Source organism: Eubalaena glacialis, chromosome 1 (assembly GCF_028564815.1).
Source record: "Eubalaena glacialis isolate mEubGla1 chromosome 1, mEubGla1.1.hap2.+ XY, whole genome shotgun sequence".
NCBI lineage: Eukaryota > Metazoa > Chordata > Mammalia > Artiodactyla > Balaenidae > Eubalaena > Eubalaena glacialis.
Genome location: NC_083716.1, coordinates 180664202 through 180691587, shown reverse-complemented (window position 1 = coordinate 180691587; position 27386 = coordinate 180664202). Strand labels below are relative to the sequence as shown.

The window sequence follows — 27386 nt, the reverse complement described above, 5'->3', positions numbered from 1 at the left end:
TGGGAAGATGAAGGCAGACATCGGGGATAAGCCAAGGAACACCAAGGACGGCCAGCAAACCCCCAGAAGCTAGGAGAGAGGCATGGAGATTCTCCCTCCTGGCCCTTAGAAGGAACCAATCCTGCCCTCAACTTGATCTTGGACTTAGTCTTGAGAACTAGGAGACAATAAACATCTGCTGTTTAAGCCACCCAGTTTGTGGAACTTTGTTATAGCAGCCCTAGAAAACTAATACAGTAACCATTTGCCTAATAAATTATTAATCAGAGGGTTCTAGAAACTAAGGGATAATGTTCTTCTTGATGAAAGATTGCCCACTTCGCCATCTGTGTTATCATTAATGCAGATGGACATCCTAAGACATGAGGTAGACCTTGCAGTATCTGGTCTTTCCTCCTAGTTCAGTTTAATGGTCTACATTGGTTTTGCAGGCGGACGGCTATGAGCCCGCTGCTTGGGAAGAAGGGAGAGGAGAAGAAAACTCAGAAGGTTGGAGGGGGGTTGCTTCACTGGCTTGAGGAATTTTAAGTGGTGACTAAATCAGCGCAGTCTGAGAAAGAATTCCACAGGCCCAAGAAATACTGACTGAGGTCCTTCCCTAAGGTTCTGTAAACAGTTTTTTCCCATTTCCCATCAGGTTGTTGGCCTCAGTTTTTCTAAGTATAAAACAGACTGATAATAGTAACAGGTAGTCATACCAAAGGAACTTTGAGATTCTCATATACGTTACACATCCAAAGAGAGTTTTCATGGTTCTTACTAATTATTTCCAGTGTTAATGTTTTTTCATAAAACTATCATGAACAAAATTCTACACAATGCCATGAGCTTTCTCCTTTGCCACTATAAATGCCTTCCCAATATACCGTGGAGAACATCAGCCGTCTCCCTGTCTTCCTGGAAGTTCTTCCCAAACATTCAGTGAGTAGATGACTTGCTGCAAGAGAAGAGCAAATCAAACACACACATACACACAAACAGTTCTTTTGCTACTTGAACCGTGATTCTTTTTGAATGTTGCCTTTTCTCCTCCAAATCTCCCTCCTCTCACCATCCACCTCCTGCAAAGAACCAGCCAAGTCTCTTGAACACACTATGCTCACAACCTTCATTTTCCTACCTGTTCTTTCCACTTATCCTCGGTGAGCTCCGCCTCCCAGTGCAGTCAGCTCCATGGGACCCCCTATCTCCCCATCTCCCTTTCTCCATTACATCCTCAGCTGGAAATTCTGCTCTTCCTGGTGATGCCCCAGCTCTGCAGCCCCAGCTCCCTCCCCATGAGCTGTTGATTCCTCACAGCTCCTCCCATACCACCTTAAAAGCTTCCCCTGGGTTTTATCTTGCCGTCAGCTCTCAATGCAAAATGTTTTGGGACATTTTGTATTAAGTGTGTTATTGGCACTAACGGTACACGTGAATCAACTGTATTAAATCTTCATGACTTCAGGTAATTTGCCTAGAAAATGGCATTCTCCATTTCCCCCAGGATTTTGAATTTGTGTGTACGTTTCCTTTTCTCCTCCCCCCCACCCCCGCGGTGCTGTTTTGAACAAACAACAAAAATTACATAAACTGCTGAATATCCTTTTCTTCCATTTTCCCTACTGCACCTTCTCATTGTGTGAACTGGCACAGCCTCCCGTCCGTGGTCGGGTTTACTTCTGGGGCACACTGTATAATTTAACTTTCTGCAATATAAAATAAGTCAGAGGTGATCTTTTCCCTCGTTCTGACAACGTCCAAAGTTGTCTCTCACTGTTTTTATTTAAAGGAACTAGACACAAACCTGGCTGCCTTAACCACGGCCTCTTCGAGGGCTACAGCTGAGAAAATCCGCTGTCAGGAAGAAGTGAATAGAACTAAAAAGACTATTGAGCTGGCCAACAGATTAGTGAAAGGTCTGGAGGTGAGGTCCTACAGGGCAGACTAATGAAGCAGGCTACAGAAAGCACTTCTTTGTTATACACTACTGATCTGGCAATAACAGCAGCACTTAGCAAAGAGCCTGATGAGCTGAAAAAATTATGTCATTATCATTCATTTTTTTCATAATAGAAACATGTTTTTGACCTTTACATTTTCTTACATTTTACCATGCTGTGGCCTGGATTAACTGTAAGGTTACCTAGTGACTAGTGTATTCACGAAACCCGACAGGAAAGGGAACAGTCTCTCTTGCTTGAGTATTGACAAATAAAGTTGATGTGGTAAAAAAAAGGCAAAGACATTATTTGGAACAACTAGACAAGGCTAATGACAGAGCCCTGGGTTGGTCTACCAGGAAGCGCAAGGCAATTTGTCCGACTTAGTTAAGGAATATGATAATGCCCTAATTATCTGTCTAAGATGTGCCCTGGATATTACAGAGGAGACAAAGAATAAAGGGTGGCAAACCATGAATTATCCGAAATAATCCATATTGTTAAAGGTTGGCTCCTGAGAAAGTCTGGTCACTGGCAGCTTTCTCATTTGCCATTCATCTATTGTTAATTTAATCTTTTGTATATATTCAAATTTTTTTTCCCTGGGTTAACATTTGTTGGGAGAATGTCTCTTCTTGTTCCCCGCCATCATAGGAGGCATGTTTTCCCAACCAGCGGCTTTCCATGCCTTTCTTTTATTCTGGTAACTGGACTTGCAGAGAGCCAAGAAAGCATCAACCCACCACTAATTAAACAGATTTATCCAACTGGATATTGTTAGGAGAATTTAAAATATAAATTGATGAGTGCTTGTTTAGTGCCATTTGAAGTAAAAATTGAAAGGATTTATCGGCTGAGAAGAAAAAGTCTCAGTGTCTCAGATGAAAGCTGGGAAATGTAATGAATTTAAATGTATCCCACCAGGGTAGCCATATTTCTTCTCACTGTGAGATGCTGATGCCTCTCAAATTAATGGAAGTAAATTACTATCTTAATCTGACAAATCTATCACTGTTTTATCAAATCAATTTGCCAGCTCCCAAATAGATCAGGGAAACAGTAGAGGAGTAGCAACGGATTTTTTTTCCAAAGAGTAGTGTGAACCCCATATTCTGAGGGAACATCCATGCCTGAGCCCTTCTGACTTACCTTCACCCCATTTGATGGAGCTTTTTGCGCCAAAAAAAATATTTGTCGGAACAAGCTCAAGGCAATAACTATATCCTAAACCCAGAGAGTGTTGGACCTCCCAATGTTTTCCATGTCTTCTGCTCTACGCTTTCTGACATAATGAATCTGTAGCCTCCTGAAAACTTTCTACCAGGACTGGGATGCAGGACGCCTGTGGGAAGACCTGACTCCCCTCAACAGCCTCGACATTGTGCCGGCTCCTTTGCAAACCAGGCCTGCATACCACCTGTTGAGAAACCAGGTTGCCATAACTAACCCATCAGCAGGTAAATTCTACCACCCCCTGGTGGAAATGCTTCTTGTGTGGACTCCAAAGCTTTCTTGAGATACATGTGCCACTTATTTTGAGGCATTTAATAACAAATGAAAGCACTGGAGACAGTGTAGCAGTGCAGAAATGTGTGCACTTCTGCAGTTAACTTTCATGATGACAGGGCCCAACCACATAAGTGCCACAAAAACACTGCCATCTCCACTTCTCTGGCAAATTGAGCAATTAAGGCTTATTTCTTGAAAGCATGTCTTTCTTAAGCTGTGTATTCCTTGACTTAAAATGTTTTGATATTTAGCCAACTAAATATTACCATCCCAGAGATGGAGTTCTCTAAAATTGTTTATCTTTTCTTTTCTTTGCCTGTGTTCTATTTTTGTACTCTTTCATGTTTTCTTTCCTTCTAGTTTTCCTTCTTTTCTTCATTACTCTCTCCTTCCTGCCTTTTTTTTTTTTTCTGCCACACAGGCTTGCGGGATCTTAGTTCCCGACCAGGGATTGAACCAGGGCCCCAGCAGTGAAAGTGCCGAGTCCTAACCACTGGACCACCACGGAATTCCCTGCCTCTTTTTAAAAAAATTTTAAAATTTCCGCTTTATTGAGGTATAACTGACAAATACAACTGTAAGATATTTAAAGCATACATCATGGTGATTTGATATACATGTACATTGTGAGAGGATTCCCCCATCAAATTAATTAACACATCCATCACCTCAATTATTTTTTTTTTCTTTTTGGAGAACATTTAAGTTCTAGTCTCTTGTAAATTTCAATTATACAATACCGTGTTCTCAACTATAGTTACCATATTTTACATTATATCCTTAGACCTTATTTATCTTACACCTGAAAGTTGGTCCCCTTTTACCAACCTTTTCCTATTCCCCCACCCTTCTTCCCTGGCAGCACTTTTCTACTCTCTGATTCGATGAGTTTGACTTCTTTTTTTTTTGATTCTAGATATGTGATACCACACAATATTTGTCTTTCTCTGTCTGGCTTATTTCCCTTAGCATAATACCCTCAAGGTCTATCCATGTAGTCACAAATAACAGCATTTCTTTCTTTCCCATGGCTAAATAATATCACATTTTGTATATAAATATATTTTATATATATATACATATATATGTATCCATTGATGGACACTTAGGCTGTTTCCATGTCTTGGCTATTGTGAATAATACTGCAATGAACATTCAAGTACAGATATCCCTTCAATATTCTGTTTTCATTTCCTTTGGATATATACGCAGAAGTGAGATTGCTGGGTCATATGGTATTTCTATTTTTAATTTTTTGAGGAATTTCCATTCTGTTTTCCATAGTGACTGCACCTTGCCTCTTTTTTCTAATCTTCCTGATCTCTTGTTCTCTTTCTTTCCTTCTTTTTTTACTCTCTTTCATTCTTCCTTCCTTCCTTCCCTGCTTCCCTTCCTTTCTTCCTTCCTTCCTTCTTCATTTCGTATCTTTTTTCTTCCTAGGTATTTCTTTTTCCATTGTATTTTTCTGGCTGAAGACTAGAAATCTAATTATCACTGATTTTTTTAAGAAAAGCAATCCTTGGGAGTTCCCTGGTGGCCTAGTGGTTAGGATTTGGCACTTTCACTGCTGAGGCCCGGGTTCGATCCCTGGTCAGGGAACCATCCCGCATGCTGGGCAGCACAGAAAAAAATACAAAAAAATTAATTAGTTAATTAATTTTAAAAAGGAAATATGCTTTAAAAAATGAAAGTAAAGAAAGCATATTTAAAATATATATATTTATATATAAAATATATATTTTTAAATTTATATATATAAAAGCAATCCTTTTGGAGTAGACTGTTAAATTTCTGTCTCTTCCTTTGTAAAATACAAAAATGGTGGGTTACAATAAGTTCAGTGTTTACAGTTTGAAATTTATGTTTGGAATAATCAGGGTCTTCATTTGTAAGTTCTGAGCATTTCTTTCTCTTTGATACTGTATTAATAGCCACTTCATTATCATTTTAAATAAGTCTTTGGTATTTCTCATTATTAAGTGTTGTTACAAAAACTGTTTTATCCAAGACTATTTCATTATCATCATGAAATTCACTTAATAAGCATGTTTTTAAAATTAGAACACATTAAAAATGAAATGCAGAAATTTTACTAATACTTGATGCTTTAAAACATACTGTTATCTTTTTGGAGCAAAATTTCAGAGTATGCATCAAAACTATGAAGAGTGCATATACTCTTTGACCCAGAAATCCCACGGCTAGGACTTCATCCTAAAGAACTGACTTACTATAGAATATTTATGGCAGCACTGTTTACAATCACTATAGGTTAGACATAACCTCAATGTCCCCAAACTGGGTATTGCCTAAATATAAGTTATGGGTCATCCATAATGTGGAATATCACATACCCATTAAAAATTAGGTTGTAGAAGACTATTTTTATCATGTGGGAAAATGTTTTTAGTATGTTTTTAAGCAAACAAAGCAAGTTACAAAATGAGATCCGTGTTGTGATCTCAGCTTGGCAATATATCGCCTCTCACCTCCAAATCCACCTTCATTACCTCTTCTGCCTTAATGGGCTGGACCCTTCACACATTTTTCCTTTGCAGAGAGTACGATGCTAGGTTTGTTACTAAAGGGAGCGGGAGAGACAATGCAGGAGGAAGAAGCTTCCTCTCCCGGTTCAGATGCTTCCCTCATGTTTCTCTTCTTGCTCTTACACCGCTGGCAGAGGCCTCTGTGCCAGCCACACACCCAGAGCGTGCAGTCCCTCAGCAAGCACTTCGCCCCTCCCTAGCCAGTGAGTACTTGCAGCAGCCCTCCAGGTGAGACCACCATCACCATCACCAGCAAGCTGATTCTCACTGTCCTGACTGCCTCTGAGCACCTGTCCTGCAGAGGTATGTTTCCTGCTTGCCCGGCAGCTGTGGACCAGTCCTGGCTCAGGCAGCCCAAAGAACATCCCCATCCAGTGGGGCTGCAGACACATCCTGGTTTCCAGCAAGGTCTCCATCTGTCTTGGGAAGAGGGCCCCCCTTTGAAGTTGTTCCTCCCTTGGATGCTCTTTCTCAGCCCTAGGGTATTCTTCAGAGTGTTCTTTTCACGTTCCTAATTATGCCTATGTCATAGTTAATAGTTCTTTATAATAAATTTTCCCTGTTCAAACTACTATGTGGTTTCTGCATCCTGATTGGATCCTGACTAATACATAACGTTGATGTATAGGGAGAGAAAAAAGACTGAGACAAAAAGCCGAAAACTTAACAGTAGCTGAGTCTGGGTGATGTGATTATAGGTCTTTTTATTTCGGTCTCTGTGATTCGCAATATTTTCCAAAATATTTTGTAAGGAGCTTTTTATTTATTTATTTCAGTTTCTATGTCGAAAATTCAGTATCATGCTAGCAAAAGTGAAGCCTCGATACAAGTTTATGTTCTTGCTACAAAATTCAGACTTAAGGGCAAAATGATCACATTAGGTGCCTATTCAATCAGCCAACTGAAAGGAGCTGACCTGATAGCCACACAAAGTCCTACAATTCCTTCTAAGAACTGGCCTCTCTACAGTGACCACCATTGGCTCCCTCAACCCTGGAGATCCACTACATCTCTGGTTTTAAAGCCACCCTGTTGATGCAAAGGTGTTAAGAACTATTTTTGTAAGTGGTAAGATGATTTTTAAAAATACTGTAGCAATCTTGAAAAACATATCATGCAATTTCCCTGCAGCCTTCTGCTATTTAGAGATATATGTCTATACACACAGCAAATTGGCTTGTTACTGTTTCAGCAGAAATACCACTAAAATTCAGTGCAGGAAGTGTCCCGTGGCAGGCAGAGTTCTAAGATGGTCTCCCAAATTTCCCAGCCCTTGACATGCACACGCCTTCTCCCAGTTATTCAATCAAACACTGCAGTGAGAGGGTTTTGCTGATGTAATTAAGGTCCCAAACCAGTTGACCTTAAAATTGGGAGATTATCCTGGTGGGCCTGACCTAATTATATGAACGCTTTAAAAGAAGAGGATTTTCTCTGGTTGGTTGCAAGAAAGGAGAAAGTCAGAGATTGGAAGAACTAGGGGAACTCAACATGGAAAAGTTCTCCATTGCTGACTTTGATGATGAAGGGGGGCAAGGGGCAGGGAGTGCGGGCAGTCTCCAGGGGCTGAAAGCAGCTCCCGGCTGATGGCCGGGAAGGCAAAAAGGACCACATTTCTAGAGCCACAAGGAACTGAATTCTGCCAGCAACCTAGACAAGCCTGGAAGCGTGTTCTTCCCCAGAGCCTCCAAATGAAAATAAAGAAACTAGAAAGCAAATCGACTGGATCTCGCGGGCCACCCCTATTCTTAGGGATCCAACGACACAGATGAAAATGTCCGTTGGAGGGACTACAGAGTCCTTGGAATTATGAGATAAATCGATGTGGTTGTCTTTGTGGAAAGGCACGCCCACACCCCCAACATTAGCAGAGTCTGGATTATGGATCCACGTTCTGGATCAGAGGCCATGCGTTCATTGTTGGAGATACTGGGACTGCCCTTTATTCATAGTCCTTGGAGATTTGATTACAGTGAGTGACTTCATGGTGAGCGAAGACTTGGGAAATGACAACTACTTTTTGTTTTGGTTACAGTTTTTAAACTGAATAATCTCTTATTCAGTAACAGGTTTCTGTTTTCTAACTTTTTTTTTTTTTTTTTTACTCCTGCTACTAACTCCCTCCCCCTACTCATAATCCTTTTGCCCTTATTTTCCTAATATGATCTCTCTAATTTGATTATTTTTTGCTTTTATTTTTGGTTTTCTCTGTAGCCATTTTTTTCCACTCTCCTTATTTTTGGCCATTTGTCCAAGAGTAGGAGATCAGAGGTATAAATTTTACCAGAAACCTTAAGTGATTTTGCCCATCAGCTTTCAAATCCTCAATGAGTATTTGAAACCTGGTTCCAGATCACTTTAAATGATTTTGCCAGTTATCAGAGAAGGAGAAAGTAAACTCTTCATAGAGGAGAATGAATTTGGAAAGTCCTGAAGAGAAGGGGTTGGTCTGTATCACTTTGAACTTAGATGATGTCACCAGAGTGAAGAAATTGCCACCGTGGATGGGAGCGGCCATGAAACATTCCACCCTCCAGCAGGACTTTCTCTGCCCTCCGAGTGAGTTGCTTTTATCCCCGTTTCCTTCTAGGTATTAATCCTGGTCCACTAATTCCGAATGTTCCCTCTGCAAATGGTTATTTCTCTAGTCTCCTACAGCCACGTCAAGAATAAGGCAAAATAACACTTTATTTCCCTTTCGATAGTCGACTGGTAATTGCCTACAAAAGCCGTGAAATCACAGTGAAAGCCCATGAAATGATCAAGTTGGAAGGGCAGTGATGCATATTTCCTCTGTTGACAAGACTGACATTACAGATTTGAAAGTCTTCATCGTTGTCTCGGTCTGCACCCTCCAAGAAGGAAGACGATTTCAAACTCGAGTTGAAAATTCACTAGCAGATGAGTTTCTCACCTGCCTTCCCTCTGCACAGGATCATTTTCTTGGGGATGTTTTTCCCTTGGAAAAGCTATAAACAACCCCATCCAGCAGCAGGGGTTAGAATGGAGGTTAAACATGCAGGAAACCTATTCAATGAGTGTTATGGGTTGAACTGTGTCCACCACACACACACCAAATGCACGTGTTGAAGTCCTAACCCCAAGCACCTCAGAATGTGACCTTAATTGGAAATAGGGTCAATGCAAATATAACTAGAAAATTAAGATGAGCTCATATAGGAATAGGGTGGGCCCCTAATCCAGTATGACCAGTGTCCTTATAAAAAGGGGAAATTTGGACACAGGGACACACACACACAGAACAAAGGCCATGGGTGAAGTTATAGGCACAAGCCAAGGAACCACCAGAAGCTTGGAGAGGGCCCGAGAACAGACCCTTCTCTAGCAGCTTCTGAGGATGCATAGCCCCGCTGACACCTTGATGTGGGACTTCCGGCCTCCAGAACTGTGAGACAATAAATTCTGTGGTTCTAAGCCACTACAGTCTTAGGAAACTGATACAGTGAAGACAGTGATTCTCTCTTATTGATTTTAGGTGCCCTTGGCAAACAATACATCATTATTGCCCTTAAGCCCACGAGGGTTTTCTAAATTACACAAGGTTTGAAACAAGAGGAATGATCAGGGCTGCACGAGGCTTTTGACCTAGAAGCAAACCAGAGCTCTCTAGGGGCTGCTACCCACACTGATCTCTGCAAAGTCCAGAAATGTGTCCCCATGACGTCCTTCACCACCGGCGTTTCACTGTGGTGACCGAGCCAAAGAGCTGCTGCTCGTGCTTATGATCTAATGTCCTCTTCTGCTGAAAGCGGATGGGAACAGTAATTGGCTGGAGCAGATGAGTGCGTGCGTGTGTGTGTGTGTGTGCGTGTGTGTGTGCGTGTGTGTGTGTGTGTGTGTGTGGTCCTTTTTAAATGACAAGACTGATCACAGGAAAGTAAGGATTTCCAATTCTTTCCGTAAAAAAGTGGGTTTTTTCTTCAGTATTTAAAAAAATACCCTAACACTACTTTTCAAATGGTTACCTAAATATAGCTTTTGAACACTTTACTTTTCTTCCTCATTTGGGAGAAATCTATATTATTTTTAGCAACTCACCATTTTAAATCACTCCTGTCAAATTAGCCAGATTTGTTTTTCTTTCTGTGTGAAGGTCTTTTGTGGTGATATAATCAGACTAACTTATTTAAAAGTTGGCTGTGTCTTTTATTAATTTTTTCTGATATTGAAGTTTGCAGTTGGCTGCAGTATTAATGTCTAATTTTATTTTACAAACATGGAGTTAAAGCCACTTAATCTTAGCATGCAGTCTAAGCAAATATGTACAACACATATGCAAGTTACGCCCCCTTCTTAAGTACAGGGATCCCACCCTTGTATTTTAAGATATAGCTTCTGTATTTCAGAAGGGAGCACATTCTGTAGAAGGTACAGGGAGGAGTGTAACTTTCCTCTTTATCCTTAACATCAGATTTATGGGTGGTTTTAACACCAGATTTAAAGACAGATACAAATCAGCTTGTATTATTATTCTGCCCCTAGGTTTGCACAAAGCATTCTCCTAAGTGCAAACCTATGAGGGGAAGATCAGTAGCTCAGAGGCAGAAAGCACCTGTTGCTTCTGTGGGCTCTCAGCTTTCTCCAACTCCTGCTTGAATTCATTCTGCCTCACCCTCCAGTTTCCAGTATGAAGGAGTAACAAATGTATGAAGGAAAATAGGGTGCCTTTAGCAAAATGCGAAAGGGACTCTTCGTAGTGACCAAAGATAGGTTTAAGATGTAGGATAATCTTTAGTACTTGGATGAGGAAAGGTGATAAAGATTTTAAACATGATCTGGCAGCTCCTTACTAACTTCAGTTTCTTCTGAATTTTTCTTCCTTGAACATCCTGTTATTTCTCAAGAATCACCCATGCCTCCACCCCAGGAACCTCTTCAAGGAGTCCCAGTGTCATTTTGTGTGCCCCAGTCTCCATTAGGTCAAGGACAATAGAAAGAGAATATGAGGACACATCAGAAAAACGCCGCTCTTCACCACAGCAAAAGTGACTCAAAGTGCACGTCCTCTTGGTAGAGGGTCACCAGCATCATCTTTTTAGATGACAGACAGTACATTATACTTTCGAAAACATCTCTGGCTCGAATACCTGAGTTTATAAAAAAAAAGTGACCTGTGAAAAATGAAAATTCTACTCTTGACTCAAACGTTGGCCAGAAATATTTGATTGGGAAGGAGTTTTGTTTCCAGCTAGATGTTGTTGATTGGAGAATTGTCTGGAACCAATCGGCCACTCTCGCCTATGTGATTTTTACCTTGTCATTTGACAATTTCTGAATATTCAAAGGCCCCTTAGAGACTCAAGCAATGGGTACTAATACGTATGTAAAAATTTCGGAAAATACGGTGCTATGTATTTCCCTGCTTCATCGGGGCAGAATGAAACAGTTAATGCCCCCCACCCCCAAAAAACAGCAGTTTATTCTAGTCTCGCAAGTAGAATCCAAGCCAATAAACTGTAACAAAGCATAATATTTAGGACACACATGTAACTCTCAAGGATAATGTTCTATACATAACTCATAGAGTTAGTTCCAATCAATCTTCCTGTGAACACACAGTGCTAATAGGTCTACTGTGGCCTTTAGATTTCCACCCACATTTTGATACATTTGTTCGCTGGAAGGCACAAATTATTAATCAGTGTAGCCTCTTTCATGCTTCTGTTATTTGTAACCGGGGCCATCTAGAATACAAAACAAGAGGAATAAAATTCAAAGGCCAAATCACACCCAGTTTGCCATATAAAGTTGAGAATTAAGATGGAAAGTTTTTTTAAGAAAGCAACATTTCTCTATCTGCTTCTAGGCTCTATTTAGGTTTCAACTTTACAGCTGCCTGTTGCTAGCATATCATGTGAAATTAGCTATCGGGCATTTGAAGTTAAAGAGCTGATTTTACAGCTCATTGAAGTTCTAAGGGATGCATTGCATTTAATTAAGATAGTTCTTTACATAGGGTTTAAATATATGTATAACGCGTCTCCGGCTATCAACAGGTGAAATTAACCAAATAACTGGAAAAAAATATATTTGCCTCCAGATAGTAATGAACCAGCCAAAAATTTACATACTGTTTTCATATGTACAAGCACAAAAATTCTTCTGCTTAAACAAAGTGATAGGGCTGAAAGAGAAATTCCATAGATAAGGAAGAGTAGTATTTTTAAAACACAGCAAGTGTTCAGTTTAAAATGTACCACCAGGGAATTCCCTGGCAGTCCAGCGGATAGGACTGCACGCTTTCACGGCCGAGGGCCCGGGTTCGAACCCTGGCTGGGGCCCTAAGACCCCACAAGCCACATAGCGTGTCCAAAAGAAAAGTAAAATAATAAAATAAAATGTACCATCCAATGGATTTAATCACAAAGGAGAGCAACGGAGGCTGTGCAATCTAGGAGGCAGAATGTGAGAGCGGTGTCAGATGACTTTTTGACTTATCTGGACAGCGCTGTACTGCTGATTGACCTTCTCTATATAGGCTCTGGGCCCGGGTTCACCCTAGCAGAAAAATACCCATCTGATAATCGAGAACATTTCCCATACACCTCTTAGCTTTGTCATTGAAGAATTTTCAGACTATAGCATAAATGAAAGTGTGAAAAATGAGTTTGCTGTGACTCTCTCTATAGTGTAAGAAGAAAAGTAAGTGGCTGAGGTTTGAGAAAAGTTTGAGAGAGGTCCTACTTAATGGCAAGGAAATAATAATTATACCAGACTTAGAGATTTGCAGTCGCTTATCTGAACCCTTTTGCACCAGATGTGTTTCAGAGTTCAGAAATGTTAGGAATTTAGACTTATAATTGAATATGTATGTCATATATTATATAATATCCCCCTGGAGTCTGTGCAGCACTCCATAATCAAACACATTCACATTTATGCAGCTAAATGTATAAATGTTTGTACTAAGTGAGATAAGTAAAAGATGTCAATAGCCTCATATCAGGTCAGGCCATGTTTTGCTGCCAAGAGAGTTATGAAATAACCTCCAGTTTTTAGAAAAAAATTTAATTTCAGAATTGTGGCTAAGGGATTGTACACCTGTATTATCCTTTTCAATGCAGCCTTACACACAAATTTCACAATCATCTGTCAAAGATGCACTAAGGTTGGTAACACAGGTAATAGCTTCCCTGTATGACAATGTGGAACTGAGGGCTGAAAAAGGTGAAATGGTTTGACTTAAGGTCTTACAGTTGGTTCTTGGAAAAGTGGAAACATTAGTTTATAGGGATGCTCAAATAATGATAAAGCACAATAAAACATCCCCCAGCACTGTCCTGAAAGTCCACACTCTTGTAGAGAGATGTAATGACCTCATCACCTGGTCCACTGTCACTTCCATTAATACCTACCCTCATGGTGATCCAATTACCAGCCTTTATAATAAATTCCATACGTCCTATTATATATACAGAGAAATTTTTAAAATATTTCTCTAAAAAGGAACTTCTCTAAATAGAAACTAATTGTTTCTATTATCCTCTAGCAAGTGACAAAAAGCTTTTCTTTACTTTTCTGTAACTTCTAAGTGAAAGAGCATAGAAGGCAAATATTTCTCTTATTCCTGCACTGAATGCCAGCTTCCTACTGAGAGAGAGAGGAGATATAAAATGACAAGAGTGAGACAACACCCAAGAGAATGATTATGAAAAAACAGTCCTTCCCAAAGAGTGCAGTACTCAAAGAAGAGGAAAGGATAACACAACTGTAGAGGAACTTGACAAACACTTCCTCAGCCCGGCGACCAAGGTCAGCAGCAACAGTGATAAGTCATGTTGAAATTATGTGTCCTTGATATGGTGTGATGAGAACGGTGCTTTTCCTGTGTCTTCCCCCCACTCCAAAAAAACTTATAACCCCAGTCTAATCATGAGAAAGACATCAAAGAAACCCAAATTGAGGGGCATTCTACAAAATACCTGACCGTACTCCTTAAAACTGTCAAAGTCATCAAAAACAAGGAAAACCACCGGAAAAACTATCATAGTCTGGAGGAACCTAAGGAGACATGATCACTAAATGTAATAAGATACCCTAAATAATATACCGTAAGAGAAAAAAGACGTTAAGTAAAAAGTAAGGAAGTCTGAAGAGAGTATGGACTTTATTTAATAACAATAATGTATCAGTATCGGTTCATTAGTTATGACAAACGCACCATACTAATGTAAGATGTGAATAATGGGGGAAATGATGAGGGGCATATGGGATCCCTCTGTACTAGCTCTGCAACTATTTTGCAAATATAAAACTATTCTGAAATTTAAAATTTATTTTAAAATACTCAATAATATGCCAAATATATAATTAAACAGTAAAATGGAAAAAATTATTTAGGGTATGAAATAGCTTAACTTATATAAAAATATTTTTATAATAGAGAACGTTCTTCATTGTCTGTGATTTATAAAACTGTATTTCTACTAATGTTCTTTCACTGTTATTCTCAGTTTTCCTATTTAAAATTTGGAAAATAGATCTGTAGAATTTGGAATTGTATAGAATTTTGTTCATCTTTTTGTATCACGTTTGCAAATGTAACTCACGCAGTAACTCAACTGTGCAAAGGGAGTATAATTTTGTCCTTTTGTCTCTAGCTTATCTTCCTTTTGACCTCACACTTTATGGTTGGTGGGGAAAATAACTTCTTGTTTTATGCCATTCAAAACTTAGTCTGATCCTACCATTAAAATCTCTTTAAATACTGTTCACTCTCTCAAGGAAGACGTATTTTCAGTCTCTCAGTCTGCCCGGTCTTCTTTCTGTCTCCCTTATCAGCTGAATTTCCAAGACGATAACTGGGTTCACTGGAGGAGAATGTGGCCTCATGCAGACTTGTGCTGGAGAGAAGAGTTGGTGCCTCTGGATCCTCTGGTCTCCAAGGAAATCTCCTGCCCACCAGGTTGCCAGGCATCTATAACCTCTGATGCTGAGGACCATCCTGGTGAACTTGACGTCCTTTCTTTTAGCCCAAGGAAAGTCATGTGGGGATTTTGAGCTTTGGCATCATTCTACCAGGCCACAGTATCCAATATTTACTCCAATTCAAGGTGCTCCTCAAAACCACCTTTAATTTACCTTTTAAAGCAATCAAGAATATTTTAAAGCTACATCTTTAGGTCAAAGTAAAACTGTCAGAGTTCATCTTTTCCTATGTCCTCAGATACATCCTAAAACTGGAGATCCTTCTTCCCCCTCAAAAGAGGATTTTCATTAGTCAGACCCAAAATAGAGTCATGTAGAGTTGGATTATGTCACTTGGTTTCTCTAGGGTCAGATGTCATAACCCCATGGTTTCTAAAGGGCTTGCTGTGTGCTTGCTGATGGACTAATTCAGAAAAGGGCTGGTATAACCCAGTGCTTCTGAAGCAGTGTGTGCTCAGACCCCTAACCGCTATTGACAGAAGGATTAGGCTTCTAAAGAAGACCAACCAGGTCTTTTGTGGAGTAGCAGTTGGGGGGACTTGGAAGTCTTCGTCTGGCACTGTTTGGACTTCCCTAAAATGTAGACAGACGCTGGGCCTCTTCTTACCCTGAAGCCCCCTCATGAATATAATGGGAAACCTTAGGCCTTCCCATTTCTTGTCAGCAGTGGAGCTTGCAGCTGGAAAGCTCTTTGTATAGACAGACTGAGCTCCTTATGTGCCTTGTTAGGCCAACAAAGTTACTGAAGTGAGGGTGAAAGGTTAGAAATGTAGCAGGAACAAGGAGGGGAACAGTGGCCCCCCTTCTGATTCTTTAAAAGGTTTGATTTTTCTGTGCCAAATGGAGAACTTTAACTCTCCTGTCTCTTAGTTTGGCAGGACAAGAGAAAGGTTAAAGAGATGACAACTTTGTTAATAGAAGCCATTTTTTTGGTCCAGAGAGAAGACTCGAAAGTAAAATCAGCCTTCCCCTTTACCCTCTACTCTTTGCTTCACACTCCTTGAACCAGTGGTATGAATTGTCAACCTACAAACTTGGGCAAAAGATTGAATTCCATGGGGAAATAAAGACTCAGACAACCCCATGATCACTGCAACTAGCTCAGAGCATCCTGAGTCCCTCACTACCTCTCTTCTACCTTCAAACGGTCTATGCTCTGTGGAATCCCATTTACCCCCAAAGACCTGCTGTAATATCCCCTTTTCTAGGAAGTCTTCATTTATCTCAATCTCTCCCTCTATTCTGTGCTTGAAAAATTCATAACTCTTTCTGGGCTTTTCTCCACTCCTAATATCACCTTAATTCATCTTATCACATTGCATTACAAGACATTTGTTTGCATTGTTTTTATTTTATAGAAAACTGGAACTCTTTGTCTTATGCATCTCTCTATCCCCGGTACCTAACTTGTATCTGGTACATAGCAGGTATTCAAGGAGTATTTGTTGAATAAATGAATGAATGAATGGGTACTAGGGGCAACATTTGCAGATAAAATTCAGGAATTATGATTGTTACATGTTCTTAGGGAAGAATAGCCCCTCCCCTAGCCTCAGAAAATGAATTGTGACTGGTGTAAGGCTGCTATCTTCCAACTACTCTTTGCCAGTGATTGAACCGGGGAGAGGGCAGGATGTATCCATTCCATAGCCATGAAACATAAGGGAAATGCTCCTAGGAAGGCATTTGCTGACCTGATAAAAAGAACAGAAACATATGATGTTCTTCTTTCTACTCCTTGTCTTCAGCATCTTTCTATTCCCCTTGCCTAGTTTAGAATCAGCATATAGCCGGTGCTCAGTAAATATTTGTTGAATGAGTGAGTGAATGAATGAATAAGTACTAGGGGCAACAATTGCACTACCTTACCCGGCATCACCTTGAATGTGGATTTGGTGGCTGATGCTGCAGCAGCCATCTTGCCACAGTGAAGGAAAGGCTGGGCATCCCAGATATCTACTGAGCTGCTGAACCAACATCCAGCGTCCATTCACGTTGCTATGTGAGAAAAGCAAACCGCTATTGATGTAAGTAACCATTAGTCAGGTTGCTTTGTTACTTGCAGCCAAAACATCCTAACCAATACGGGGATCATATTCTTTTCATTGTTGCCTCCTTGCCACGTACTGTGTTCAGCCACACCTGTCTTGTGGGCGCATCTCCATGGTACTGAGAGACTTCACAGTCCATGTGAGAGAAAACTTGAGGTTTTTCTAGACCTATAAATTTCTACATTAAGTCTTTTGGTGTGACCCAGTTGTTCACAAATCTGTCTGAAGACTGCAAATAAAAGATTTTAATGCAATGTGTTAAGTGCCGTATAGGAGTTTTGATAAAGCACCAAAAAAAAAAAAAAAAGATTGCTACTAATACTAAACAATCTTAAATGTGTTGCATTCTTTATCTTCAGCAATGGGGAAATCCCCACCCCCTTGCTTTCCTGACACTTCCTGTTTCCTTCTGACAGAGGAGGCCAAACTCTCTTATTCTCACTAGGTTTCTGTCATTGGCAAGTTTTAGAAATAATGTCACTAGGGAAATGACAAGTAAGTGAAATAAAATCTCCATTGTTCTATTTCCTCATGGATGAGCTTTATAAATTCAAGACCCCCCCAAAAATTAGTTCTCATTCAAGTTGACTCAATAAGAGCAGATCAAAGTGTTTGTGTAAACAGCTAATTTACTCCAGGGGAAATCTATTCACCGACTTTCCTGCAACTTTTCTCTCTCTTTCTTCCTCACAACAGCTCTTCCTCCTTAATCCCACCACAGAACAAGACCACAGATGGGACTCTTCAGCATTGTGACAGAGAAGATCAACAACCTGATGGATGAGTGGTCAGCTGGACTTTCATATTTGTCCCGTGTGGTCTACTGAGACAAATACATCCCACTCAGTAGATATCTTGTTTTCCCACATCTTTAAATAAAATACCTGTGATAAATGAGAGCACATGTGTGAGTACACATTTATTAGAGGAAACTGGGACACTACACCCCAATGTTTTATTAGTATAGATTGGTTCTCTCACATTACTCCTTCATCCATATTTCTTGAGGATAGGTCAGTCTACAGGTCTCCAAAAGGTTAAAGTAAAGCAGCTAGGATTAGAAATTGCACTTTGAGTACCACGTGCCTTCTTGACATAGAATTAACTTGACCTATAGGATCAAGAGTTTACCTTTCACCCAGAAAGGAAGAGTCTGTGGTCACTACACAAGATTCATCATCTGAAGATGTAGGATGATTGAGGGAATCCTGAAGCAGGTATTATATATTAACATTTATAGTATGACTACGTTTATATGTTTATATTTTGCATGAATGAATCATTGACTACTAATAAATTACTGTGTGATCGTCACCAGAACCCAGGCATTACACAGTCATTGCCTTATCCAAAAAGATCAAATCTCAAGTGTTAAGTAGTGGCACAGTGGTCCCTCAAAGGCCTTCTGGAAAAAAAGTTTTTTAATGCAGTGAACCATTAAGAAAGGTTCTGAAGTGATAGGTAAGAGGGGGAAAAATTCTCAAATGTACGTGCCTGAACTTTCAGGATGAGGAAAGAAAAGAATGAGAGAACAAGGTAGGAAACTGGAGATGCCGGATGCTTGGGTCTGCTGTGCCCAATGGGCTCACTGGGCAAGTCATCTGGAGTGGGACAGATTGTTCCAGGCTGTGAAAGCTGCCAGATCACAGGATTTCTGGGATTTCCTCCTATTCCCTGGGGCAAGCTAGAAATGTAACTCTAAGCTGTCTTAGTAATGGGATATAAACTGTGTGTCCTTAATCAAGGACGGCAAAGGGTCTCATCTTTATCCATCCAATCTTGACTAGAATTCTAGAGAAGTAGCTCTTTGTGGGGAAAAAAATTAATGGTCAAAAAGTTTGTGAAACACATTTTACTTTCCCTAAAAGATGATAATGGACAGAGCAAATCGAAAGTCTTAAAACAAATTTGATTTGAAAAAAATCTTGTTTTACCCAGTATTTCACATGTATTTGATTCACAGAAATTTTTTGGTTTGCATTTGGGGAATCGTTGGTATAGACTAATGGGTAATAAGGCCTCTTTTCTCGTACTATCTCCACATGCTTCAAGACCCATCACTCAGAGATGTGCAAATGTAAAGCAAGTATTCTAGCTGTCCTTGGGAAAGACCAAAATGCACAGGATTCTGACTGGGAAGTTAAGAGTGTTTTTCAATAATATCAGTTGGATGTGGCTTTTCATGAGACCTATGCTTCTGCAGATTGTTTCCTTTAGGAAAAATACGAATTTAGGGCTTCCCTGGTGGTGCAGTGGTTAAGAACCCACCTGCCAATGCAGGCGACACGGGTTCAAGCCCTGGTCCAGGAAGATCCCACATGCCGCGGAGCAACTAAGCCCGTGCGTCACAACTACTGAGCCTGCGCTCTAGAGCTCGCGAGCCACAACTACTGAGCCCATGTGCCACAACTACTGAAGCCCGTGCGCCTAGAGCCTGTGCTCCGCAACAAGAGAAGCCACTGCAATGAGAAGCCCACGCACCACAACGAAGAGTAGCCCCCGCTTGCCGCAACTAGAGAAAGCCCGCACGCAGCAACGAAGACCCAATGCAGCCAAAAATAAATAAATACATTAAAAAAATAATAATAATAAAAAATAAATACGAATTTAGGCAACATAGACTCCAGATAGGCTACAGGAAGCGCCTTCATGCTGGAAGACTGGAATTGCCAAAGCCAAAACTTGACCCCTCTGCAAAAGCCCCAAACCCGAGCCATTAACCCAAACTTTGGGAAATAGATGACATCAGATCGTTGAATTCTCAAGTCTTTTATATGTCAAAGGGCAAAGTCATAGGAATGGAGCTGCCCCTAAAAGAAATAAATGTGCTCAAGTAACCATAACCGTGGAAGAGAACAATTTTTATGCAAAGAAAGAAGAGGTAGCTCGAGTTAAAGGAAGAACCTTTTCCTTTTTCTTGATCTGTACAAGGCTGGGTCTGGACTCCAGTGAGGGCAGCATAAACATGCCATGTACGGGAAGGGTGGCTGCCTCCTGTTTACAGAAGATAAGCAGGTCCTGCACATGGTGGTTGACAGAGCCTAAGAAGAAATGTGCCCAGGTGGGCATTCCTGTGAGGGATGGGGTGATGGATTTTGAGAACCATCCTGTCTGCCATCCTGACCTCGGGGATTTAATTCACTTCCCATATTCCTAAACCCTCAAAAAGTATAGACTGCCCTCACTTTCTACTGGGGGATTACAGGAAGGGTCTATATCCACACTCAGGACGAAATAGGATAGAGAAAAACAAAAGAGTAGGACACTGGCCACAAAATTGGGGAGGAGCAGAGCAGTGGTCCAGAGCCAGATGACTGGATTAGGCACCAAAAAACCAGAAGAGATATGTGGAAATTACAAGACTTTTTAAACAGAATGGGGCCTCAGACAACTGTGACAGAAACACCAGAGTGATGACTCTGGAACATTCAGGATACACGTTCAATACAAGACATTGTTCATATATTTTTCTGACAAATAAGAAAACAGCAATGGTTCTAATGAAAATATCATCTTGATAGAAACGTCTGTTAATATTCCTCATGGCCAAGGATGACAATATGAATGGTGGTGGGTATTTCTGAGTGTTCTGGAGGAATTCCAAAGAAGGGATTAAGGGCAAGAAAAATATGAATGTGGAAAGGACAGTATTTTAATCCCACATACACCTAGGGATGACTGCCTTTGTTATTTCACTGTTGATAATGTATCGTGACTCTTTTTCAGAATCACTTGAAAGTCAACAGTATGCTGCACATTTTGTGTTCGATCACCCCAACTTTGATTGGCAGACCTCTACACCTTCTCACTCACAGAGTACTACATTTTTAAAGCATTTTTTAAAACTAAAACAAAGGACATTCTCCAATAGTCCTAGAGATTTGTTTGCTCTTCTTTACTAAAAAAGGCATTCTAGAATGTCAGGCCCACAAGAGCCTCACCTCTGATAGGAAAGTATTCTCTTGTGCAAACACAGATCTACTATGGATTCTCTGCTTTTAAAATTACCATTATGATTTTAACTGTCGTATGTAAAGAATAGTAGTGAAATAGCTGAACAAACTGAACTGGATATTTTGACTTACTAAAGAAAAGAAGTAAGTAACTCTGTAAATACAATTTAAAATTAGCTGGAGCCAAGGCAAAACCAAGCTGCTTTTATGGTTGTGTTAACATTTAGGACACCGTGAATATTAACTCAGAGTTTGCTACTCACTGGGGAGTTCTGTGGACCAATTTGCTTAAATTCAGAGGCTAAAACACCTTTTTAAAATGTCAGATGTGTATAGGGAAAAAGGGAAAGAGCAAGGTAAATGCAATTAGCAAAAATAGAAAATTGGGGAAAGTGAAATTTTGGCATTTATATTTTGACCTCACATAGAGATAAATAGGGCTGTGAGTCAATGAGCATAAGGACTCTGAATCCAAGACCTGCCTTACATGACTGTGCTCTAGAAGCTTCCATGGGAGGTACATGTGCGATCAGCTTCTGATTGTACTGGCTGCCTCAGGCTTACCAGCAAGGGACCTATGTGAATAGATTTGGTGTCCCATGTTCCAAAAGCCGCATGCAGGGCATTATGTTTGAAGCCCACTAACCATACAGTTTTTAATCTAGAATGAGTTATTTACATCTTAAGTAGTAATAAGTAGTATTTCAAAATAGCATTTTAAAGAGACATAATGAGCATATTGAAAATAGCATTTAAAGAGACATAATGCTACAAATAACAAATGCTGGAGAGGGTGTGGAGAAAAGGGAGCCCTCCTACACTGTTGGTGGGAATGTAAATTGATACAGCCATTATGGAGAACAGTATGGAGGTTCCTCAGAAAACTAAAAATAGAGTTGCCATATGATCCAGCAGTCCCACTCCTGGGCATATATCCGGAAAAAAACTATAATTCGAAAAGATGCATGCACCCTTATGTTCACAGCAGCACTTTTTACAATAGCCAAGACATGGAAGCAACCGAAATGTCCATCAACAGACCAACGGATAAAGAAGATATGGTACATATATATATAATAGAACACTACTCAGCCATAAAGGACTAAAACAGTGCCATTTGCAGCAACATGGATGGACCTAGAGATCATCATACTAAGTAAAGTAAGTCAGACAGAGAAAGACAAATGTCATATGATATCACTTACATGTGGAATCTAAAATACAACACAAATGAACGTATCTACAAAACAGAAACAGACTCACAGGCATAGAGAACAGACTTGTGGTTGCCAAGGCGGGGGGCGGGGGCGGTGGCCTACTGCATAGCACAAGGAACTATATTCAATATCCTGTAATAAACCATAATGGAAAAGAATATGAAAAAGAATATATACCTCTATATCTATATATAGAGATAGATAGATAGAAATGAATCACTGTGCTGTACACCAGAAACTAATACAACTTTGTAAATCAACTACACTTCAATAAAAAATAAATTTTAAAAAATAAAATAAAGAGACATAATGATCAGCCACATTGGTTCTACGGCACACCTCTGAGGGTCTCTATGGGTTTTTTTACTTTTCTTGACGTTTAAAAGATTTCTTTTGTCTTTGTACCTCAATTTTTTCAGGGTGGTCCTTAAATGACAAAACACGTCATTTCTGAGGAAGAATCACAGTAAAGAACTAGGAGATTTCATACACTGAAGTCTATCAATGGCATCTATTGATTGAATAATGGCTGCAAGGAAAGCTATGAAAACAACCCAGATTGAAGGCTATGGGGTAGGGCATTTGTCAGTGTGAAAAGATTCTAAAATGCACATTCCACTCTAGGAGTTTATCATAAGAAAACAATGAAGGATTATGAAAAGATGTAACAAGGGGGTTCCTGGCAGCACTATTAATAATCATAAACATTGAAGGCAACCAAAATTTCCAGCAATAGGGGATTAAGAAAATAAATCATAGTATATTTAGACAATAAAATAATCTGCCAGTCATTAAAAATAATGTTGGAGAAATGTCTTTATCAGCAGTAGAGAGCTGTTTACGATATATTCTTAGGAGAAAACACAGATTACAAAGCAAAACAAATAGCACAATACTATTTTTATTTATATATATGTGGATTGAAAGGTGGAATTACATGCATCAAGGTGTTAAAGTGGTTAACTTTGGGAGGGTGGAAGAATGGGATATTTTTATTTCTCCATCCTTTTGAACTTTTCCATAATGAGTGTATATTACTTTTACAATAATGAGAGGCAAACATTTTTAATAGCAAATAATAATAATAAGCATCTCAAGAATCTGGAAGATTCATTTGCAGTTAATATTTTAGAATTCAACTATACTGACATTATTTGTGACAATGACTGAGGGGCCTCCTGGCATTTGGAAAAGGAGGGGTCAAGATGCTGGACCATCCACACAAGGAAGAACTGTCTCACCAATTGCTGTTTTTGTTTGTTTGTTTGTTTTTATTTATCTGGCTGCGCCGGGTCTTAGTTGCAGCATGCGGGATCTAGTTCCCTGACCAGGGATCGAACCTGGGCCCCCTGCACTGGAAGCGTGGAGTCTTAACCACTGGACCACCAGGGAAGTCCCCAACTGCTGTTTCTTGCTGGGTGTCTATGCGCAGGGAGTGGAGATGCACACATTTGACATAATACTGTGATATTGTGCAGAGATTCCTTTTTCTTTTCACAATGTTCATTAATGCTATTACATATAAAACTTATCTAGAATTGAAGAAATCAATGACTTATCATACAAATCCCTTTGGAGAAACCAGTGTAAATGACCTGAATTGAAGAAACCAGAGAAAACCTAAGTGTGAGAACAGAGAGTTTATTCAAAGATGAATGAAATGGTCCTTGCTCTTAAAAAGCACATGGTCTATACGGAAGGCTAAAGATATCAGGTTGAGAAAAGCAAATGCAATAAATGAGACGTGTGTGTGTTGTGTGTGTCTGTGTGTGTGTGTGGAAGAGAGTGAGAAGAAATTGAGATTAAGGAAGCAGTCTGGGGGAAACAAATTTATAGCAGTAGGAAGAACTCTGCTGAGAGAAAATGCTCAAGGAGAGGGAGTGTGGCAATGAATGCCCAGGGAATGAGAGCCTCAGCCCCTTGCAGAAAGTTTGAGGAGGAAAACCAACACCACCAAATCAGGGAAAGCCAAATCTCTGCTCTATCTAACTTGCCATGGCAAGGTTGGGTATCTCTGTAGATCAGGGTACTTTGCCACCACATAGTGCCCAGCTGGGAGCTCCCCAAGCTGGCCTCCGTAACCCCAAAAAAGGCACTGCTCTCTGCCCTGAGCAAACCAAAGAAGCTCAGTCACCAAGTGTCCTGGGCAACCTTGAACCAACTCCTAGCCACTCTGTGGTGACTCCAAAGTAGTGCCAAGGGAGCATCAATTTCCCCAGACCTTCTCAAAACCTCTCCAAAATTCTAGAATTAATTTGGTGCCCAGAGAATCTCTGGACTTTGAAATCTTGATTTAAGATTGCCAGTCAGCGATACCCACTGAATGATGGTGGTACCTATCCATCTGTCTATCCATTTATTCATTCAATCAACAAAAATATACTAAGTAACCTAAGTGCCAACTCTGGGAATACAAAAAAGAGGAAGGCCCTATGTCTACCTCCAGATAGGACAGATAGGTAAACCAGTAAGTACACTAAGGATTACCAGCACCGTGAGAGAAGAAGAGATGAGAATGAAGAAACAGAGAGCTATGTAGACACAAAGAAGGAAGAGAAGTCCTACCTGGGACAGTCAGAAAACGCTCCAAGGAAGAAGTAATTCTCCAAAGATGGGTAGGCAGATGATGTAGGGAAGCTCACCTGAACCCTTTGGGTCTTCCCAAGTATGAGAGTCATACTCCATTGATTCCCAGTGACTGAGACCCAGCCTGACCCAGCTAAGGAGGAAATGGGAATGTACTGGCTTGAGTACCTGAAGGGCAGGAGTGTGGCTGAGATGCCCAGAGTCAGGGACTCAGCCCAGCCGGACTCTCTTACCTCTGCCTCCCTCTGTAAATCAGCTTCTTTCTCTCCTCCCATTGCCTGGTTTTCTCCACAGAACAGACATGGCTGCTGCAGCGACAGACTCACATCTCCCAGCTTCTCCTCAAAAGAAAAAAGTTCTCTGCTCCCAGGTTTAGTTACTGAAACCCCAGGAGAGTTTCTGATTGGTTTCTTGAGTCACCCACTGGGGACTCGTCACTGTGGCCAGGGCAGTGGCTACTGTGATCACCCAGCTTGGTGAGGGGCCTACCTTTTGACCAATCACTATGTACAGGTAAGAGGGATTATATAAACATATGAATTCCCCATAGGATCCAGGTGGGGTAGAGAGAACAGCTTCTCCAAAGAATGAGGGTGCTATTCCCAGAAGGCAGGAGGAGTAAGTGCCAGGAACACAAAAGAATAAATATCCACCCGCCAGGACTCCCCCAAACCAGTCCTAGTTTCCACGTGGGGACAGAATTTCTTGTTGCAGGGTTCACATGACAGCAGTGAGGCTGAAACCACAAACCAGCTGCGTGAGCTGGCTTCTCACAGGATGTAGGTGAGTGCAAGTCTCTCTGGCTGGTTGAGGCAGAGCCAGATACATCAGCACCGGAGCAGGGCAGAGAGCAAAACTGCCAGCCCCCAAGGCATGCTGGGCTTCTGCCAGGGAAATCACCTAGAATGCGCATATCTTCAAGGCCATCAGCTGTAGCTGACCCTGAAGAGGATGAGCTAAAGGGTTGTGGTGAGTGCTCGTGGTCACAGAAGCAATAAGACTCTTGTGGGGCTGGGGATGGAGGTGGGGCTGTGAGAGCCGGGAGTGTCAGAGGTGATGGGAACTGGAATGGGCAGCACGGTTTCCGGGGCAAATATTAACTCCCTAGCCCTTGGTACCCAGGCAGAAGGGAGGCTTTCTGCATGTCCCTTTTTGGCACTACTCCTCACAAGCCCTCATGTGTCCTTCCCCACTTCACAGTTTCTCTTGATCACTCATGACTATCCTTCCTACTATATATTGTCCTTATTTCCCTTGTTTACTCTCTGTGTCCTCCACTAGATTGTAACCTCCACGAGGACAGGGATTTTGGCCTATTTTGTTCACATCTGAATCCCCTAAGACAGTGCCTGCCATATAGTAGGCCCTCAATGATATTTGTGAAATTGATTTTTGAAGGACTGAATTCCCAAGAAAGAGACACAGTCTCAAAAGGGAGATTGCCATCTGTTAGAGAGAGAATTTTTTCCCCACTCCATATGTTTTCTTCCACGTGTAGCAAGCCACCTAGCATAGCATTCCTGGGCACTCCTCTCCAATTCACTCCTCCCCTGGGAAGATGGAGTGATGTACTCATCAATGCATTTGGGACAAAGAACGAGGCCTCCCGTCACCCTCAGGAGCAAGCTGCCCCCCAGGAAGCACAATTTCTGCTCTGTTCCTACTTTCCGTGATTTCCACGGAGCGGGCTTGTGGTCCAGCACCGCAATGGGTAGGAGCACAGACAATGCCCTCTAAATCCTGCAGCTATAGGTTCTATTTCCAGTATCAGCTTTCTCAGTAGTAAAGGTGCTATTTTGATTCCACACTTGCCTACTCTTTTATCTTCTTTCTCTATTGGTTCAAAATTATTTATTGGTCCCTGTTGAGTTCTAGCATCACCTAATAATGGCATGATTGGTAAAAATGAACTTATTACAAAGCAGCATATGGCACCACCCAAATTATGCACTGTTGCATATCGGATCCTCTGGGAAACAGACCTTAAGACTCTGAGATTTGCATGCAAGAGGTTTTGGAGAGACTACCCTCAGAAGCAACCACCTAAGAAGAAGTGATGGACAGGGAGGGAAATTGAACTGCAATACAGTAGCAGCCTAAGACAATTACAGGGAGCTCTAGGGCAGACTTGGGCTGCTAGGCCCATGACCCTCTTCCTCTCCTTGACCAACGATGGGAGGTGGACAGCCTCCAGGCAGGGGGCATAACCACGGCCAGGAGTAATTCCCTAGGAAAAACTCAGCTGGGAGTCATCAGCAGCACATTCTGGGTCCTGGGAGGGGGGGCCCTTTGTGAGCACCACAGAGTCTATCTCCACACCATCCACTTTGTTGCATGATGCTGAGTGTGACAACAATGGCACATTAGCTACAATACGGAGTGGGGAGGGAGGCTGGGAAGGGAAAGTTTTGAGTTTAAGCCTGTAAAGGGGAACGTGAGTGACAGAAGACACCACCCAAGTGACATCACGTGCACACAATTTCAGGTGGGTCAAGGAGAATGCTTCTTTCTTCCACTGGCTCAGGAAGTGCAAAGCAAATCCCTTGAGTTGGGTTTCCAGATTCTACCCCCCTCTATCTCCGAAGAGGAGTAAAGAAGGATTTGCTGGCTGGCAGGTTCTCCTCACCCCAGAGAGGGTCCAGTTGTCTTCACA

General features: G+C 41.1%; 1 non-coding gene across 1 annotated transcript; it reads right to left on the bottom strand.

Moving 5' to 3' along the window:
* Positions 1–23466: 23466 nt before the first annotated feature.
* Positions 23467–23539, bottom strand: TRNAW-CCA (transfer RNA tryptophan (anticodon CCA)). Its single transcript has one exon. It is a non-coding gene; the product is annotated as a tRNA-Trp (tRNA).
* Between the last annotated feature and the right edge of the window lie 3847 nt (positions 23540–27386).